The sequence below is a fragment of the Callithrix jacchus genome, chromosome 1, assembly GCF_049354715.1.
Source record: "Callithrix jacchus isolate 240 chromosome 1, calJac240_pri, whole genome shotgun sequence".
Taxonomy (NCBI): domain Eukaryota; kingdom Metazoa; phylum Chordata; class Mammalia; order Primates; family Cebidae; genus Callithrix; species Callithrix jacchus.
The window spans coordinates 133,417,501-133,436,506 of record NC_133502.1 but is presented as its reverse complement, the minus strand read 5'-3'; the positions used below and the strand labels follow the sequence as shown (position 1 = coordinate 133,436,506).

General features: G+C 38.6%; 1 protein-coding gene across 22 annotated transcripts in view; it reads left to right on the top strand.

The window, feature by feature from the left end:
* The window catches only part of LOC118155298 (uncharacterized), a 409,919-nt gene that overhangs the window by 82,598 nt on the left and 308,315 nt on the right, over nt 1-19,006 (top strand). For all 22 annotated transcript variants that reach the window (XR_013526816.1, XR_013526819.1, XR_013526821.1 and 19 more), the window contains one exon: nt 9,187-9,274. The gene's annotated coding sequence lies outside the window, so the exon portion shown is untranslated. The remainder of the gene's footprint in view (nt 1-9,186; nt 9,275-19,006) is intronic.

The window sequence follows — 19,006 nt, the reverse complement described above, 5'->3', positions numbered from 1 at the left end:
TGTAGTTTGAAGTCAGGTAGTATGATGCCTCCAGCTTTGTTCTTTTTGCTTAGGATTGTCTTAGCTTTTGGTTCCATACGAAGTTTAAGGTGTTTTTTTCCAGTTCTGTGAAGATGGTCATAGGTAGTTTGATGGGGATAGTGTTCAATCTATAAATTACTTTGGGCAGTATGGCCATTTTCACAATATTGATTCTTCCTAACCATGAGCATGGAATGTTTTTCCATCTGTTTGTGTCCTCTTTTACTTCCTTGAGCAGTGGTTTTAGTTCTCCTTGAAGAGGTCCTTTACATCCTTTGTTAGTTGTATTCCTCATATTTTATTCTCTTTGTAGCAATTGTGAATGGGAGTTTGCTCTTGATTTGATTCTCTGTTAGTCTGTTACTGGTGTATAGGAATGCTTGTGATTTTTGCACATTGATTTTTGTATCCTGAGACTGCTGAAGTTGCTTATCAGTTTAAGGAGAATTTGGGCTGAGACGATGGGGTCTTCTAAATATATAATCATATCATCTGCAAATAGAGACAATTTGATTTCCTCCTTTCCTAGTCGAATACCCTTTATTTCTTTTTCTTGCCTGATTGCTCTGGCTAGAACTTCCAATACTATATTGAATAGGAGTAGTGAGAGAGGGCATCCTTGTCTAGTGCCAGATTTCAAAGGGAATGTTTCCAGTTTTTGCCCATTCAGTATGATATTGGCTGTGGGTTTGTCATAAATAAGTTTTTATTATTTTGAGATATGTCCCGTCAATACCTAGTTATTTAGGGTTTTTAGCATTAACGGCTGTTGAATTTTGTTGAAGGCCTTCTTTGCATCTATTGAGATGATCATGTCGTTTTTGTCTTTGGTTCTGTTTATCTGGTGAATTACGTTTATAGACTTGCATATGCTGAACCAGCCTTCTATCTCTGGGATGAAGCCTACTTGATTGTGATGGATAAGCTTTTTGATAACAACATTTTAAGTAGAAGTAAAAGCTAAATAGAATAAAAGGTAAAATAAGTTCAGTTTAGAATATAGGGCCAGACTCTATAAGACAGTTTGTAGTAGTCACTTATTTGAGGGTAGGGGTTGAGGATGGCAGCTGGTAAATGAACAAGGAATTCTGACTCCCAAATTCATGAAGGAGCTCTTAAATGTATCCTAGGAAATATTATTTTGCCAGGTTTAACAGGGTTGTTGCATCTTACAAACAACAAATGAAGCCAAGAAATACATACATATATGTATATATAATTTAAAAAATATTCATATGTATTTTATTGTATGTATAATGCAAAACTAAAATATATACTTTTAATTTTTAGAAGAGTATTTGAAAAAGCATTGAGTGATAACTACTTTATTTTAGTTATTCATGCCTATTGAATAAATAATCACAGTAACTTAAAATGAGGTATTTGAGAGGTATCAAGGGGAACGATCCAAGATGGCCGATCGATAACAGCTTGGGATTGCAGCTCTCAGTCAAAGCACAGAGAACTAGAGGATGCCACACTTTCAGACAAATTCTGGTCGCTCACGGAGCAGAAGATCCCCAGTGGAGGAACCACACGGGTTGCCAGCGTGACTCTTGTGGCCGGTGCAGCGGTTTCGCCGGCAACTCGGCGGCACGGCAGCTCTCAGAGCAGAGTAAAAAGGGCTGGCTCCCCTTCTGACCGAGGCTTGGAGGACCCACACGGGCCTCCAGCGCGACTCTTGTGGCCAGTGCAGCGGCTTCGCCGGCACCTTGGCACGGCAGCTCTTGGAGCAGAGTAAACAGGGCCAGCTCACTTTCTGACCAAGGTTTGGAGGACCCACACGGGTCCCCAGCACGACTCCTGAGGCCGGCGCAGAGGCTGTGATGGCACCTCAGCGCGGCAGCTCTCGGTGCAGAGTAAACGAGACTGGTTCCCCTTCTGACCGAGGTTTGGAGCCCGGGGAAGGCAGAGTCGCCCATTATGGACACAAGAAGGAAGCCAGAAAGGAGAATCCTGGGCTGAAAAGCACCATCAGTCTTAATGTCACCGTTGTGGCCCTGGGAACTAACAACTTGGACGTCCACTCAAGAGACCTAATCTGAAAGTTGGTAATTTCAAAGATGACAGGAGGATAAATTTACAATGATGTGAAGAAACCAGCATAAAAAGGCTGAGAATACTCAAAATCAGAACGCCTCTCCCTCTAAAGATGATCACAGTTCCACATCAACAATGGAACAAGGCTGGATGGAGAACGAGCGCATCCCAATGACAGAATCACTCTTCAAGGAATGGATAATAAGAAACTTCTGTGAGTTAAAAGAACATGTTGTAGCCCAACGTAAAGAAACTAGAAACTTTGAAAAAAGGTTTGACGAAATCCTATTGAGAATAGACAACTTAGAGAGGAATATAAGTGAATTAATGGAACTGAAGAATACAATACAGGAACTCCGAGAAGTATGCACAGGTTTAAACACTCGAATTGTTGAAGCAGAAGAAAGGATAACAGAGGTCAAAGTCCAACTTAATGAAATAAAACGTGAAGAAAAGATTAGAGAAAAAAGGATAAAAAGGAATGAGCAAAGTCTCCAAGAAATGTGGAACTATGTGAAAAGACCAAATTTACGTTTGATAGGTGTACCTGAATGCGACAGAGAGAATTAATCCAAGCTGGAAAATACCCTTCAGGATATTATTCAGGAAAATTTTCCTAAACTAGCAAACAGGTCAATATTCAACCCCAGGTAATACAGAGAACACCACAAAGATATTCCTCAAGAAGAGCAACCCCAAGGCACATAATCGTTAGATTCACCAGGGTTGAAACAAAGGAGAAAATACTAAGGGCAGCCAGAGAGAAAGGTCAGGTTACCCACAAAGGCAAGCCTATCAGACTTACAGCAGTTCTCTCAGCAGAAACTCTACAAGCTAGAAGAGAGTGGGGGCCAATATTCAACATCCTCAAAGAACAGAACCTTCAGCCCAGAATTTCATATCCAGCCAAACTAAGCTTCATAAAATAAAATCTTTTATGAACAAGCAAGTACTCAGAGATTTTATTACCACTAGGCCTGCTTTACAAGAGCTTCTGAAAGAGGCATTACATACAGAAAGAAACAACCAGTATTAGCCTTACTAAAAATATACCAAAAAGTAAAGAGCACCAACATAAAAAAGAATTTTCATCAATGAATGGATCAAACAGCCAGTTAACATCAAATGGCAGTAACCCTAAATTTAAATCTACTAAATCCCCCAATCAAAAGACACAGCCAAAACCCAACGGCATGTTACATCCAGACCTGTTTCACATGCAAGGATACACAAAGACTCAAAACAAAGGGATGGAGAAAGATTTACCAACCAAATGGAGAGCAAAATTAAATAAATAAATAAATAAAAAGCAGGAGTTGCAATTCTCGTAGTGGATAAAATAGATTTTAAAGCAACAAAGATATAGTGGTAAAAGGATCAATACAACAAGAGCTAACGATCCTAACACCCAGATACATAGAGACTTAGATTCAATGAGACAGAAAATTAATAAGGATATCAAGGACTTGAACTCAGATCCGGAACAAGTAAATGTAATAAATATTTATAGAGCTCTCCACTTCAAATACATAAAATATACATTCTTGTCAATACCACATCACACCTACTCATAGGTTTAAATGAAACATTGATTGGCCATTATTAATACCCATTTTTTTTCAGAATAAAGCAATATTTTCGTTCACCCTCCCTCTCTCTCTTCCTCTTTCTTTCTCTCCTTTATTCATTTTTTTTTTCTTTCCTTCTCTCAAAAAAAGAAATCAACTTGTAAACCTCTAGATCCAGGTCGGCAATGTCTCTCTAATTGCTTGAATTCCTTCCTTCCCTCCCTCCCTCCCTCCCCACCTCCCTTCTCCCTTCCTTCCTTCATCCCTTCCTTCCTCCCTCCCTTCCTCCTTCCCTCCCTTCCTCCTTCCCTCCCTTCCTCCTTCCCTCCCTAAAAAAAAAAATGAGGCATTTGAATAATCTAATAAAAGCTTCATTAGAAGGCTTGGTTTCGTGGAGGTAATTGGGAAAATATTTCTATGACGTGCTATGAGCTCTCAGGATAGAGGCCGAAACATCACAGTGTCATACAATGGCTAATTATAATGACTACCATTAATGAATAGTGTATAAGAGAGTATTCATTCATAGCTGTTTTTTTCCTCCTTTTTTTGGGCATGGATTCTCTGTGGGTGGAATATATTTCCTTGCCACACTGACTTTGGGTTACCCATGTGGCTTGCTATAGCCAGTGGAAAGTGAGCAGAAGTGAGAGTATGTGAGGTCCAAGTAAGTTTCCCCAGCCTTTTTGTGCTTCTACTATCCACAGTGAAAAGAGCATACCCAATGTAGGCACTGTTCTTTCATCCTGAATCCTGGGCAGGGTGACTTATTGAGCAGGTCTGAACCTACTCTGCATACTGGAGCCACAGGCAGCTTAACTGGCCAGGTAAGCTCAACTGTTTCCACTGGAGCCACAGACAAACTGAACATTGCTGAGTGAGAAAGAAATGTTTGCTGTTGTAAACCATCAAGATTTTGAGGTAGCTGGAGCTTCTTTACTTAAGCAAAGCCTGACAGCTACAAATGCCCGATATTTTCTAAGAACTGTGCTAGGTGCTTAAATTTTGTGATTTCAAACTTACAAAAAGCATTATAAAATTATTATCTCATACAAATATTATAATTATTAAAAAGTAAAGGGATATCAATATCTCAATTTTATAAATGAAGAGGCTCAGAGATTTTAAAAATGAACTTATACAATGCAGGTAATCCGTGGTTTAACTAACATTGGAATCTGAATGTGGGTCTAAATCCAATAGCAGTGTTCTTTCTAGTACTTTGCATAAATTAAGGAAGGGGCTCTTAATTACTTTTTCTTGTGCACGTTCAAAAGCCATGGTCAAATATGCTTCATGTTGTAAGGACCAGAATATATTTGGAAAAAGAGTTTAGCTTTTTGAATCAAGCAGTACTTCTTGAGTGTGTCTGTGGATAAGAAGGTATGTGCAAATGCATAAATTTTGGCTGTTGATGAATTATAAAATAAAAATGTACATTGAAGTTACTCGGAAAATGCAATCTATGTTAGAGAATAATCTGTGGCAACCATATGCAATAAGTAGAGATGAGATGAGAACATCATTCTGTTACACTTACATTAACTCTAATCACATTTTGTAGCTGATGCTCTTATGAGGGCTGCCAACTAACATTTTAGGTAAATGAAGAGCTAGGATATATAGCCTTCAGAAAGCAGTCACCTCTCCTGTCAAATAGGTAATTACAGAGGCTATGACTCCATTAGGAAAATGGTAGCCAATCAATGTAAGCCCTAAGAGCTTGGATCCTGTGTAATTGATTGAGAGATTCAGTGACTTCGATGCAATTGAGTTTCAAATGTAAGAAGCCAATATTTGGCCAGATGGCTGCCATGAATTCCAGAGGGAGTTTATGAATTTTAATAAGAGCAATAGCTGCACAATTTAAGTCACATGTACTGATGCTAAATGAAATATGCAGATCAGTATTGAAACTGCAACCTGGGGTATCCAAACTTCCATTTGTTGTATTTTAATACTGCTATTTATTTCTGCAGGTATGCAATGGCTTATTACATGAGGTCTGGAGGAACTTGTTAATGCAACTCACAATTGATGTTTGGGACTAGCCTACTTCTTATTTCTGCTGAGATGATCCATTATGTAGTATAGGATAATGTAGAGGTTCTATTTCAAATGTGCAGTTTGAAATGTTTCAAATGTCCAGTTGTGCAAACAAGAGACATTCAGGCTTATTCAGTCACTTAGTTCCTGCAAAGCTAATGCAAATCACATACAAGAACTGGGTAAATCATAAACAAATCAAGCATGGTTATTAATTATGTCATAGAAAAACTTAAAAATTGAAGGAGGAGAGAAATATTTTTAAATGATTATAATACAAGGTTGGAAGGGATAAATATCATAAGGGAGGTATAAAGTAGTAGTTTTCTTCGGTAGTTAGGTTAATTTATTGTGGTTAATTAAATAAATACAAGTAAGAGTAGAGACTTTCATTTTGGATAACTGATAATTCTAACCAACAATCTAAATAAAAATAACAAGAACAGATGAGTAACAATAGGAAAACATATATTTGAAGGTATGAAATAGTAAAAAATATACTGAAGGATTATGGAGCTAAGGATTCGACAAGAATAGTTTTATAGAGAGGTGAGCCCAGCATTAAGGTTGCTTGTGTTTGCTGATTGTTGAAAAAGATAATCAAAATGCTGAGAATTATTTTTGATAGCCTTGTGTTACTAAGGAGACAAAAGTTGGGGTCGAAGGCCTGTCCAAAGTGAGAACCCTGGTAAAACTCCCTGTCTATGATTTAGGTTTACACTTTGAAGGGCCACATCCCAAATTAGGGATGATGAGAAATCAACCAGCTCAGGTTCAATCCCTATAAAAAGATGAGAGTGATTTCTGATGCTTCACTGGCTCAAACAACAAACAATCTTTTCATTGTTTGTTGAAGGTTTAAAATTATTTGTAATAATGAACGGTCCATTGCATGTTAAAAATTGACCTGGCACACTGAGAGAGAAACTGATATGAATGAGACTGTAACCGGGGCGGGGCATAGGCGCTCAGCTCCCTCCTGCAAGGGTGCCCCAAAGATGCTTCCAGTTCTCTGAACTGATGTTTTCCCCATGTGCTCAGGTCCTTGGCCTCTCTCTCCCCAGGAATAGGGAAAAGACCCCGGAGGTGCGCTGAGCTTACCGTTTGAATAAATATCACGGACCCAAAGAGTTTTGCAAAGAGCGATTTATCAGGCAGAGAGAGCGAAAGAGAGAGAAGGAGCGAGAGCTCCCATGCTGCAGTGGGAGGGGATCCAAGGCAGGGATCCAAGGCAGGAATCCGTAAGAGTAAGGAGTAGCCGGTTTTTAACCTTGGAGTTATTCCCGTCCCATTCTTGTTCTCGTCCAATGAGATGAGTTCTTTCGAACTTCCATTGAAGTGATTGATCTTTGACTCTGATACCTGATTGGCTGCTAGATCTGCAACAGAGGCCCTTCCTCCCAGAGCTTTTCCCGGGCTTTTTGAACAAAGAAGCATACCTGGAATTTCTGCCTAGCCCTGGAATTTCTACCTAGTCCGTGGGAAAGTCAGCAAAGAACTCTAGGTTTCCAGATGGGGGTGGTGGTGCTGGGAAGCTCCTGCCTTTGAAACCGCACCCCTCATGGACTCACACAGTCCCTCAAGACTATGTAGAATTATCAAAGACTTTAACTAAGTTTAGTATATTCAAAAAAATAAAAGGCAAGGTGTAAAATGTTAACAGAGAAATGGAAATGATTTTTTAAAAAAAGACAAATTCTAAAAAGCCAAGAATTATAAAATTAAAAGATTTTAAAAATCAGTCATAGTATTTACTTTAAAATAATTTATTTAGCTATCATTTATATTTCATGAACTTTTCTATAAATGTGTCATATTTCATAATAAAACTTATCAAAGATGTAAAGATGTATAAAAAGCTAACATGTTTTTATCAGATTCCAAAGAGTATGTGAAATCTTTGAATCTATCTATTTACTCAAACTTTCATAGCAATTTTTTGAGGTAGACATTATCATTTCATCAAACAAGAGGGAAAACAAGACAGCTAAACAGGGATTAGGGTCACACATTTGAGGAACGGGGGGCCAGTTTACAAACCTGAATCTGCCTGACTGCACCTGGTGCTCTTTACTCTATGCTGGGAAAGGCTTGAGAAGTCCTTGCAAGAAGAAATTGTTTCTGAAGGTTACACACAAAGTGATGTTGCTATGGCTAAACCACCTGCTTCAGCTACTGATGCTTCTAGTTCTGGAAGAGATGATGATCCTACTTTGTTATTGTTATGTTCAGCCAAGCAGCTTCTGTGACAAATGGATTGCAGCTTCTAAAATGACAATTTCTTAGATATACCCACAGAGCTCCCTCTTTAAAGCCTAATTGTGTTCCTGGAGTGGGGGAGCGGGTACTGGGTCCTAACAAATGAAAACTTTCATTTCTCTATTTCTCCTTTGACTGCAAGGAGGAACCAGCCTTGTCCTATTGCTTTAACCACCAAGGTTACTTTACTGCAGGAACCTGGTTGCTTTGTTCTGCCATGAGGCCCTTTGTAGTCTAGCTCCTTTGTAGTGCGAGTTCTTTCCCTCCCAGAGGCCTTCTCCCCCAGTTCTTTATGCAAATTGCTTCCTTCACATCCCCCATCAGAGCTTGGAACTCAAAGGGAAGTTGGGAGAAACAGATTTGGCCAACCTACAGAAAAACAAATTCTTTTATACTTTTCTCCGGGGTGATGGGCATCTATTTGCCTTACAATTGTGTAACTAATGCCATCCAAATGATTCTTCCAGAAAAGAAAGATTTATTCAGAGGTCGTTTGTTGGTTCCATTTCTAGATATAGAAGTGGCTGGTATTTTTAGTTCTTGCCTCTTCTGGTTGGTTTCCCTCATTAGGCACACTGCCACACATCATAAACAACGAGACTCTTTTCTAACCCAAATAAGTTCCATCCACAGCTGTTTGTGTCTTCCAGTGACTTAGTATTCAGCAAAACAAAGTAAAACCACACTGTTCAGGCCACAGGTAATCAGGCACCTACTGTGCTAGCCACATGTGTCTGATTCTCTCCAGCTGTGACCATCATATTACACAAATGACATTAAAAAGGAATTGGCGCATATTCAGGGGCATGAGGGCTGAAATCCACATTAGGAGAAATGATACAAGGAATTAGGCACATTTACAGTGAAGAAAGGGCAAAAGAAGCAGGATGGCTCCTGGCCATGATGGGAGTAATTGCCAGGTGGGAAGTGGATACAGATTGTAGCTCAGTGTAAGTACATTTTGGCTAATGCACAAAAGGACTTATCCAACAAAAGAGATGAACTATCTTAAAGGTGTGAATTTTATCAGTAACGGTGTTTAAATACTGGGTGATCAGGCTGTAGCCACTGTTAGGGAGGTTTGATATAGGGGTTTTTGCAATATACATGTGGACTTGTCTCAGAAGTTAACAGTCACTGCTTCCAAGAAAAATGTGTTCTAATCTTTAACAAATTAATGAACAATTTTTAGACCCATGGTTCACTTGTATGTCGAGCTACTTACATAATCTTTTGTGTTTTCTATTATTAGGAAAAAATGGAAAGAACAATACAAATTTTGGACTAATCATATGGAATGCTACACCACTGACTTAGGAATGAAACAGAAGGCTGAACTGGTATTTTTCTTACTTTATAGGCATCATAAAATGGGAGGTTCAGGAAAGAGCATGAAGTTTTTATTTGTTTTTTTATTTCCTTCTCCTTGTTAGGCAAGTGTCTTCATTTTTTGTTAATTCTCTTGTTAAGCTATGTAGTTGTCATTGTGATATAGCCGGCCTAAAGTTAGAACCTGTACAATGCCATTTTATAAAGAACAAAGCTGTTTCCATTCTCCTCACAGTGACTGCTAACCTTGGCTTTTGTAAATTGCTAGATCATTTGCAGGATGCAAATTGAGGTAAAGCTGCATACCTTCTCTTATCTGTAAATGCCAGAATTGCTGGCCTTTGTTTACCAGAGTAAGCACCCCCAGATAATTCCATCCTGGCACCAAGTAAATAAAAATCTATGGATCCCACCCCTACCCAGACGATGTGTAAACGAATGTTAATCTCAGCATCTGTGAACCCCTTAAATAACAATCAGAATGTCAAATAGTCCCCTGGCCCTCGAAATGTCCAGAACCCCATCATCACCCTCCTCTCCGCCCAGAAGGTGATTTGAATCCACTGGCCCTCGGAAGGTCTGAAGCCCCTCACCCCATCCTCTCCCCTCACCCCCAAGGTGATTTTATGGGTATAAAAGGTCTTGTCACCCTCTTTTACGGGGCCACGGGTTGGAGAGACGTGAGTCGTCCGTGGTCGCCGGCAATAGACCCTGCAATTTGGCATTCTTTTGTTCTGGTGTGACTTTCTGTGCTCAGTTCGATATAACATCATGATATGCCATCTGGGGTCTGTAAGAAGTCACTTTACAGTTGAGTTAATAGGTGACATAGCACAGGTAGTATACCCAAGTTTAATCCAGAATTTGTTCAAAAATGTGTGCTCTGAGTGTTGTGTGTGGGGAAGGAAAGAAAAGATGCTTTGAGGCATTGTTTTCTGAAAACTGGTATTGAGTAAACAAGGCTTTCACTTACCAGAGTGTCTTTTAATAATATAAAAGCAGAAAGAGCTCCAAGCTTTCTGATTTAGGCTTTTCTGACTTATTTGGTGTTGAAAGTTAGAGAGCCTTGGCTTTTCTAATCAGTTTTATCTCAATAATGTCTGACTTCAGAGACAGCAGTAACAGAAGTAACTGGGCAGAAAAAAAATCCCCTGAGAGCCATTTCAATTTGTAAACGTCTGGTAAGCAGTTTAGCATGAGGATCTTCAACCCTGGAGGAATCATATCAGGGTTTAATAATCCTAAGCCAAAAAGAGACTGTTAGATATACAAGATTTTATTTGAAGGTAAAAGTAGACCTCTGGTTTCGATTGTAGAATAAAAACCATTGATGGTTTTATTTTTAAACTTAATCACAGCTTAAAAGAGTGGTAATTCACTTTAGGTTTTAGAATTTTTTTTTTTTTTTTTAACATTTTTCTGTGCCTGAAGACCTGATCTCCTTATGATCTTAATCACATGCCTCTGAGTAGGTGGACTTGCACAGTGGAAGAGTAATTTCTTCCCAGGACAGAAAAAAAAGGAAAGTCGGATATGAAAATGTGTGCTCCTTTAACTATGTTACCCAAAACCCGTGCTTCTCTTGATTGAAAGATCTATTTTTCACATGTGCAAAACACAAAGTTTTCAGATCAAAGTTTCTCTTAAAAATATTTCTTGAATCTGTTTGCTGGGGTTTCTCCCCCTCCCACCCGCCTCTGAAATTTCTACTATCTATAATCTGGCTCCAATATTACAAGCTCTGGAATGGCTGCTTTTACACTTGGGTTTTGGATGTGTATTTTTTTTTAACTTGTATATGCATTAAGTAATACAAGCAATTCAAAATCTTGGCAAAAGTTTCCTCTTAAAATTATTCCCCAGAAGTAAGGTATAAATAAGAGAGGAGGATGGGAGAGAGAATATGGTGATGGATAATTCCAAGGGAAAAAATAGAGGTGTTTAAAAATAAATTGCTACTTTGTTGCATTTTAGGGATTAATCAGTGTTGTTGAACTTCTTGTTGACCACAGCCCTTTTACTCAAGCCTGTGGCTGTATCATTGTCTTAATTTTCAGCAAGCCTGTCAGCTGGGATCCTACATTTTATAAACAATCTATTGTTTGCAGGCTCCAGGAGTGATTAGATTCAGGAGTATTTTTTTTAAAGACTCATTTATATAGATGAGGCAAGCCAAAGTGATGGGAATTTATGAGAGCAATAAGACAAATGGTCCTCTGTTTTAAGCACTGGATGGTCCTTTACAAAAGTAGTTTATGTTAGTGAATTTATAGCTGGCAGCAAAAAGCTAGTCAGCCCAATCTAATCACTTGAATGCTTTTTAAGATGTCTCCTTCCAAAATAGGGCTATGTTGGAATCACATCTGGTATAGGTATAGCAGTCCTACAACTACTCTTGAGTTCTTATGACATGCCAGTTAACAGGCTAAGCACTTTATATGCATTACATCATTCATTCAGTCCTCATAATAATCACATGTGGTAGGTTCTATTATTATTAATTTTTAAATGTTATGGATGAGGTCATTGAGGGTTGGGGAAGCTAAGTTTCTAATGATCACTGAGGAGCCAGGACCCAATGCCAGGCAGTCTAAGTTCAGAGCTTATACTTTCATCACCTAGGTCAGTTATTTCAATGACCTATTAATGGATAATGGATAAAGGGAAGGTTACGTTATATATCTTTACACACACACACAGACACACACACACACACGGCAACATGTGTAATGGTATATATGCATACACATAAAGAATACAATGTTTTTTTAATGACATTTTCTGTCAAAGCCTGTGACTGCTTTTGAGCCTTTTTTTTTTTTTTTTGGTGGTAGGCTATATGCACTTTTAAATTAAACTAGACAAATAAATGTTGTCTAGATCTCCCTTCTGGCAAGTGTATTTTATAAGGTTAGTTCAGAGCCAAAAAGAAGAGTTGTTTTATCTTTCTTATACACCCTTCCTATTTCCCCAGGGGCTATGTCACCTTGTTCCTATTATCACTGGCAAAGATGGGAAGGAAGGCAGTATTAAAGACAAAAACAAACAACTTTTAATTTTGAGATTGCTGATGAACTAGTAGTTTGTGCTTTGGCAAATGCATCTGTGTTTGTGTGTGCATGCATATGTGCATGTGAGCATATATATTTTCACATAGTTCTATGGTTTGAATGTCCCGGCTGAAACCCAGATTGAAATTTAATTGCCCTTGTAACAGTGTTAACAGTAGGGTCTTTAAGAGGTAATTCGGTTATGAGGGCTTCACCCTCATTAATGCATTAATGTGGGAAGGGGTTAGTTATTGTGGGAGTCCCACCCTCCTTTTTTTTCTGTCTCACATGCTTGCTTCTGATTTTTGCCCTGCCAGAGAATGACCCCTGTCTGATGCTGGCACAATGCTCTTGGGTTTCCCAGCTCCAAAGCTGTGAGAAACAAATTTCTTTTTAAAATAAATTACCCAGCATTAGGTATTCTGTTATAACAGAAGAAAAGAGAGTAAGACACATAGGAAACATTTTGCATATTTTCTTGGTCCCAGGCACACTCAAATAGTATATAACATGCGTTTTTTTTTTTTTTTAAGAAGCTTATTGATGAGTATGAAATCTGTTAATTTTCTGGAATTCTGTTGAACTACACAAACTCAAAAAACAATCATTTCACCTCCCAAGCATTTATCTAAATACCTAGTTTCTAGAAGATTTTGTCTCTCTAATATGACCCGTTTTCTTACCTCCTAAAATTACGATTGTTTTTTGCTTGAATTTTTCACTTTTACTTTGTATTTATTTAACTGTTATTTTTCCCTTTATTTGTGCTTTTACAATGCTTTTTGAGCAATTTTTTTTCTTTTTATCCTGGATAACTCTTATTTACTTCTTAAGACTCAGCTTGGATAGTCCCTTTCCTAGAGATCCTCCTACCATCCTCTACTATCAGAGTAGGTTGGTAGATGCTCTCATCTGGATCTTATGGTATTCTGGACAGAGTAACCTACACACGTCTCTGTTGTAGCTATTCTTATACCATTTGAATTGTCTGTCCACATGTCTGATTCCCCCTCTAGACTCTGAGGTTCTTGAGTGCAATATGCTGTGTGTTCTGAACTCTGTGATATCTGTGTGCAGCTGAGTGTCTGATACATGATGAGTGTTGGGAAATGCCTGTTGAATTAAGAATTTTTATTTTTTAAATTTCAATAGGCTTTTGAGGGAACAGGTGGTGTTTCGTTATATAAATAAGTTCTTTATAGTAGGGATTTCTGAGATTTTGGTCCACCCATCACCCGGGCAGTGTACACTGTACCCAATGTGTAGTCTTTTGTACCTTACCACCCCACCCTTCTCCCTGAATCCCCAAAGTACAATGTGTCATTCTTATGCCTTTGTGTCCTCATAGTTTAGCTCCCACATATGAGTGAGAACATATGCCATTTGACTTTCCATTCCTGAGTTACTTCACTTAGAGTACTCTCCAGTTCCATCCAGGTTGCTGTGAATGCCATTATTTCATTCCCTTTTGTGGTTGAGTAGTATTCGATGATATATATATATACCACAATATACTACATTTTCTTTATCCACTTGTTCATTAATGGCATTTGGGCTGGTTCCATGTTTTCGCAATTGCAAATAGTGCTGCTATAAACATACCTGTGCAAGTATCTTGTATGTATAATGACTTCTCTTCCCTTGAGTAGATATCTAGTAGTGGGATTTCTGGATCAAATGGTAGCTCTTTTAGTTCTTTAAGGAGTCTTCACACAGTTTTCCATGTACTAGTTTACATTCTCACCAACAGTGTAAAAGTGTTCCCTTTTTATCGTATCCCTGCCAACATCTATTTTTTTTAATTCTAATTTTTATGGGCATTCTTGTAGGAGTTAGGTGGTGGTATTGCATTGTGGTTTTGATTTGCATTTTCCTGATAATTAGTGATGTTGCACATTTTTCCATATGCTTGTTGGCCATTTGTATATTTTCTTTTGAGATTGTCTATTTATGTCCTTAGTCCACTTTTTGAAAGGATTGTTTTTTACTTGCTGATTTGTTTAAGTTCTTTGTAGATTCTGGATATTAGTTCTTTGTCAGATGTATAGATTGTGAAGATTTTCTCCCACTCTGTGTGTTGTCTGTTAACTTTGCTAATTATTTCTTTTGCCATGCAAAAGCTTTTTAATTTAATTAAGTCCCATTTATTTATCTTTGTTTTGGTTGCATTTGCTTTTGGGTTCTTGGTCAGGAAACCTTTGCTTAAGCTAATGTCTAGAAGGGGTTTTTTAAAGTTATCTTCTAGAATCTTTATGGTTTCAGGTCTGAGGTTTAAGTCTTTGGTTCATCTTAAATTGATTTTTGTATAGGACTGTTTAGTTCTCTGAAGAACAATGGTGGCATTTTTATGGAATTGCGTTGAATTTGTAGATTGCTGTTGGCAGCATGGTCATTTTTACAATACTGATTCTACCCATCCATGAGCATTGGATAGCTTTCCATTTGTTTATGTCATTTATGATTTCTTTCAACAGCGTTTTGTAGTACTTCTTGTTGAGGTCTTTCATGTTGTAATATCTCCTGTTTGATTTCTAATTGAGTATATTTGGATCTTCTCTCTTCTTTTACTGGTTAATCTTGCTAATGGTCTATTGATTTTACTTATCTTTTCAAAAAATTAGGTTTTTGTTTCATTTATCTTTTGCATTTATTTAGTTTCAATTTCATTTAGTTGTGTTTTGATCTCCATTATTTCTTTCCTTCTGCTGGGTTTGGGTTTAGATTGTGATTATTTCTTCAGTTCCATGAGGTGTGACCTTAGATTGTTTACTTGTGCTCTTTCAGACTTTTTGATGTAGGCATTTAATGCTGTGAACTTTGCTCTGAGCACCACCTTTGCTGTATCCAGAGGTTTTGATAGGTTGTGTCACTATTTCATTCAGTTCAAATGATTTTTAAATTTCTATCTTGATTTCATTGTTGACCTAATGGTCATTCAGGAACAGGTTATTTAATTTCTGTGTATTTGCATAGTTTTGAGGGTTCCTTTTGGAGTTGATTTCCAATTTTATTCCACTGTGTCCTGAGAAATTACTTAATACAATTTTGATTTTCTTAAATTTCCTGAGACTTGTTTTGTGGCCTATCATATGGTCTGTCTTGGAGAATGTTCCACGTGCTGCTGAATAGAATGTATGTTTTGCAATTGTTGGGGAGAATGTTCTGTAAATATCTGTTAAGTCCTTTTGGTAAGTCCATTGTTTCTTTGTTGACTTTCTGTTTCGATGACCTCTCTAGTGCTGTCAGTGGAGTATTAAAGTCTCCTACTGTTATTGTGTTTCTGTCCATCTCATTTCTTAGGTCTAATAGTAATTATTTTATAAGTTTAGGAGCTCCAGTGTTAGGTGCATATAGATTTAGAATTGTGATATTTTTCTGTTAGACTTTTTATCATTATGTAATGTCTCTCTTTGTCTTTTTTAAACTACTGTTATTTTAAAGTTTATTGTGTCTGATATGTGAATAGCTATTCCTACTCACTTTTGGTGTCCATTTGCATAAAGTATCTTTTTCTCCCCCTTTATCTCCACCCCTTTAAGTTTTTGTAAGTGCTTATGTGTTAGGTGAGTTCCTAAGACAGCAGAAACTTGGTTGGTGAATTCTTTTTTTCTTTTGGTGTTTTTATTGTTGTTTTGTTTTGTTTTTTGAGATAGAGTCTTGCACTGTAACTTGGGCTGCAGTGCGGTGGTGTGATCTCAGCTCATTGCAACCTCTGCCTCCCAGGTTTAAGCAATCTTCCTGCCTCAGCCTCCCAAGTAGCTGGGATTACAGGCACCTGCCACCACACCCGGCTAATTTTTTGTATTTTTTTAAATAGAGACAGGGTATCACTATGTTGACCAGGATGGTCTCAGACTCCTGACATAGTGATCCGCCTGCCTCAGCCTCCCAAAGTTCTGAGATTACAGGCATGACCCACTACACTGGCTGATTGGTGAATTCTTATCCATTCTGCCGTTCTGTATCTTTTAAGTGGAGGGTTTAGGCTATTTACATTCAATGTTAGTATTGAGATGTGAGGTACCTTGTGATATTTGTGGCCTGAATACTTTTTTTAAAAATTGTGTTATTGTTATATAGATCCTGTGGGATTTATGCTGCTTTAAGGGGGTTCTATTTTGGTATATTTTGAGGATTTGTTTCAAGATTTAGAGCTCTTTTTAGCAGCTCTTGTAGTGCTGGCTTGGTAGTGGCAAATTCTCTCAGTATTTGTCTGGAAAAGACTGTATCTTTCCTTAATTTATGAAGGTTAGTTTCACTGGATACAAAATTCTTGGCTGATAATTATTTTGTTTAAGGAGGCTAGAGATAGGACCCCAATCCCTTCTAGTTTGAAGGGTTTCTGCTGAGAAATCTGCTGTTAATCTGATAGATTTTCCTTTATAGCTTACCTGATACTTTTGCCATGCAGCTGTTAAGGATCTTTCCTTCATCTTGACTTTAGATAACCTGATGAATATGTGCCCAGGTGATGATCTTTTTGTGAGGAATTTCCCAGGTATTCTTTGAGGTTTTTGCATTTGGATGTCTAGATCTCTAGCAAAGCCAGGGGAGTTTTCCTCAATTATTCTCTCAAATATGTTTTTTCAAACTTTTAGATTTCTCTTCTTCCTTAGGAACACCAGATATTCTTATGTTTAGTCATTTAACATAGTCTGGAACTTCTTGGAGTCTTTGTTCATTTTTTTAAATCCTGTTTTTTGGTCTTTGATGGATTGGGTTAATTTGAAATCCTTGTCTTTGAGCTCTGATTTTTTTTTGCTTGTTCAATTTTTATTTATTTTTTATTTTTAATTTAATTTAATTTAATTTAATTTTTTTTTGGAAGGGAGGAAGAGAGGAAGGCAGGAAGGGAGGAAAGGAGGCCGGGAGGGAGGGAGGGAGGGAGCTTGTTCAATTTTTATGCTGAGACTTTCCAATGCATTTTGCATTTCTCTGTTTTCTTGATTTCCAGAAATTGTGATTGTTTTTATTTATGCTATTTCACTGAAAAATTTTCCTTTCATATCCTGTATCATGTTTGCAATTTCTTTAAGTTGAACTTTACCTTTCTCTGGTGTCTCCTTGGTTAGCTTAATGATTGACCTTCTGAATTTTTTTTTTCTGACAATTCAGAGATTTCCTCTTGGTTTGTGTCCATTGCTCATGAGCTGCTATGATATATTGGGGGTGTTAAATAACCTTGTTTTGTCATATTACCAGATTTTTTTTTCTGGTTCCTTCTCATTTGGATAGACTATGTCAGTAGGAAGATCTGGAATTCAAGGGCTGCTATTCAGATTGTTTTGTCCCATGGAGTGCTCTCTTGATGTGGTATTCTCCCCTTTCCCATAGGAATAGGGCTTCTTGAGAGCCAAACTGTAGTGATTGTTTTGCTCTTCTGGGTCTAGCCTCTCAGTAGAGCTACTAAGCTCTGGCTGGTACTGGGAAGTATCTGCAAAGAGTCCTGTGATGTGATCCATCTTCAGGTCTTGCAGCCATGGATACCAGCACCTGCTCCAGTGGAGGTAGCAGGGACTGAAATTGGACTCTGTAAGGGTCCCTGGTTGTGTTTTTGTTTAGTACACTGGTTTTCTGTTGGTTGGCCTCCAGCCAGGGGGTGGTGCTTTCAAGAGCACATCAGGGCCAACCACGGTGGCTTATCCCTGTAATCCCAGTACTTTGGAAGGCCAAGGCAGATGGATCACCTGTGGTTAGGAGTTCAAGAACAACCTGGCCAACATAGTGAAACCCCCTCTCTACTAAAAATACAAAAAAATAGCTGTGCGTGGTGGCAGGTGCCTGTATTCCCAGCTACTTGGGAGGCTGAGGCAGGAGAATGGCTTGAACCCAGGAGGTGGAGGCTGCTGTGAGTCGAGATTGAGCTACTTTATTTCAGCCTAGGCGATGAGGAAACAAATTTGCCCTACCATTGCCTAGTTAAGTATTCTGGTTTTTCAGATGGTAGGCAGGGCCATAGAGCTCCCAAGAGATTGACCTTTGTCTTCCGCTACCAAGGCAGGTAAAGAAAGACCACCAGGTTTGTTTGGGAAGGGATAGGCATGTCTGAGCTCAGCCTCTCCTTGGATGGGGCCTGCTGCAGCTGCTGTAGAGGATGGGCATGTGGTTCCTAGTCCAGTGGAATTATATTCTAAGGGAAATTAAGGCTGCCCTTGGTGAGTCATACAGGTTGCCAGGGAAGTCGGGGAAGCCAGCAGTCACGGGTTTTACCCCACTCCCGCTCCCTCACAGTCTGCAGTCTTAAAGGCCCATCTCACGTCTCACTCCCACCGTGAGCAGCAGAGTAGCACTGAGTCTGTTTCCAGGAAGCCAGTGACCAGGGCAGAGAATTTGCCTCAGACCAGAAGCCTCCCCATTGAGAAAGACTCAACAGTTTTTCGGCATCGCAGGGAGGCAGCAACAGTGATCTAGTTCCTTCAAAGGGTCTGTGGATTCTCCTGGCTTTCCTGGTATGTTTCTGTGGTAGTTGCTGGAGCAAGTTATTTTGTGAATCTTAACCTGCTGCTCTGTCTGTCCACGTGGGAGCTGCAAGTGAGTTCTCCCTCCTATCTGCAGTCTTAATCCCTCAACCAGTAAATCTTTAAAAAACAACTCTCATGCTCTCAGTCTCCACTCTTCAAGAGTCCTTCCTTTCCTGACTTTACGTGGCAGGTACAAACTGTATCACTTATTTGGGAATTAATCAGATGTTGC